Raw genomic sequence first — 2079 nt, forward strand, 5'->3', positions numbered from 1 at the left:
TACGTTATTCGCATTAAGTTCATTTGCGACGTTGCCGGATTGGGCACGCGAAACCATCTTAGCGCTAGCAGCGGTGGTTGGAGAGGGAGTAGGTGTCATGTTAAGCCATGGTTCGATACAACAGTTAACATAATCATAGGTGTATGTGTGTTGTCGTGTACATAAAACACGGGGTAATTTTAGGAGGAACCTGATAGCCGGTAGTTTAATATATGTTCAACCTGGTGGCAACACCTGTTTAGCAATACTGGGTAATCGAAATTACAGTCAACCTCTTGAGTAATTCAAACCTTGATAATTCGACACCTCGTCGTATCAGATTCGATAAACTAAAACCACCACCCCACCACATCAAAATTAGAGAGGGGGTGGTTAAAAAAAAAAAAAAAAAAAAAAAAAAAAAAAAAAAAAAAAAAAAAAAAAATGATTTCCGTTGACAATGTATTCAAGCTTCTAAATGTTAAACATCATGTATCTAACAAGTACTGTTTTTTGTTTTTCTTCTTACAGACGGCCTCGAATGACAGTCAAGGGGAAGGAAACCTAATAACTCTGCAATCAGTGGAGGAACAGCAGAATAGGGCAGGCCCTTCTCATATGGTAGCAGGGCCTAGTTCGGCAACATTCACTTCACCAACCACATCAAATATTAGTCAGTCTCCCACTGCTTCTGTTAGTGATTCTCCTTCTACTAGTGGATTCTTCACCAAGAATAATAAATTACCTAGGGACTACGTTAAAAAAATTTTACTAGCCAGTGTCGAAGGCAAAGAAGTTCTCCAGAGAAATGAAACCAGGGGGCGGTTGACAAATGTATCTGAAAAAAAGTTAATTTCCAGAATAATAATTTCTCATATCTTAGCTGAAAACCCTGAGGCCTCTTTAGGGCATGTAGATTTTGCTGCTTTAGCGTTACAAATTCCTTCAGTACTTCCTCATGAATCTTCATCAGCTTACTTTAGCACTCAACTTAGGGAAAATTCTTCAAAAACTAGGTTCTTGAAAGTAAACGTAGGTCACCTGGTTGACTCATACACCCAAAAAGTCAGGGTACTTGTCAGGGACAACCTTCGACGGAAAAGGTCCCGCTCAACTCCCACTCCATCAGAACGGAGCCGGTCACCTGTGGAGCCCCGCCCATTGAACCTACAAGAATTTGAAGGTTAGTATACTTCTTGTTTTCAGTTTCAAATCTTTCTTATTAACATTCAAGGTTTTTTTTTTTTTTTTTTTTTTTTTTTTTTTTTTTTTTTTTTTTTTTTGAACGCTTTTTCAGTCCCAGTTGAGAGCTCGAGTCCACGCGCTGTTGGGAGCTAGACCGTTTCGCATGGGGTAGGTTGAAGGGTAGGTTTGTCTTGCCTCAGGCCAGTGGAGGATATTGCGGTGGGGGCGGGTAAGAAACTGGGATCGTGTGTTTCTTAAACTTCAATATATAAGAACACAATTAGTGTCAAAGTGTGGTAGAGACATGAATTAATTGTAAGAGTTTCGGCCAGTTTAAAAAACTACTTAGTATAATTTAGAAGATATATAAAGGAAAAATAAAAATGGAGTTATTTATTTGACTACTCGACGAGGGACAGGGGAAGAACAAAGTAGTCAAAAGTTATAAGAATATTTGTGTTGGACCGCTAAAGAGATCACAAATAAAAAATAAAACAATATTATTATAGATAGACCAATGCACGGTTCCAAAGGTTTTGTCGGGAACCATGTGCCAGGCTTTAGGATACGTTAAAAGGAAAGAGTATATTTTGGTTTATCTCGAAGCGTAAGAGAGTGTGGGTTAGTAAGGCTTATGGGAGTATTACACCCTCAGAACCGGGAGGTTCCGGAACGGATGGAATGGTTGATGAGTATAGGTTTGGAGTACGTCGGACTCCCCCGCCCTTTTCGGTCGTAGTGTTGTTCGCGTTCGCTCCTGATCTGTCTTCCTGTCTGTCGAGATAAATAAAAATAACCTTCATTTTTTTTTATAATTGGAGTACGTCGGACTCCCCCCGGCCCTTTTCGGTCGTAGTGTTTTCCGTGTTTGTCTGTCTGTCTTCCTGTCTGTCGAGATAAAATAAATAATCTTCA

Source organism: Diaphorina citri, unplaced genomic scaffold (genome assembly GCF_000475195.1).
Source record: "Diaphorina citri unplaced genomic scaffold, Diaci psyllid genome assembly version 1.1 scaffold10924, whole genome shotgun sequence".
NCBI classification, from domain to species: domain Eukaryota; kingdom Metazoa; phylum Arthropoda; class Insecta; order Hemiptera; family Psyllidae; genus Diaphorina; species Diaphorina citri.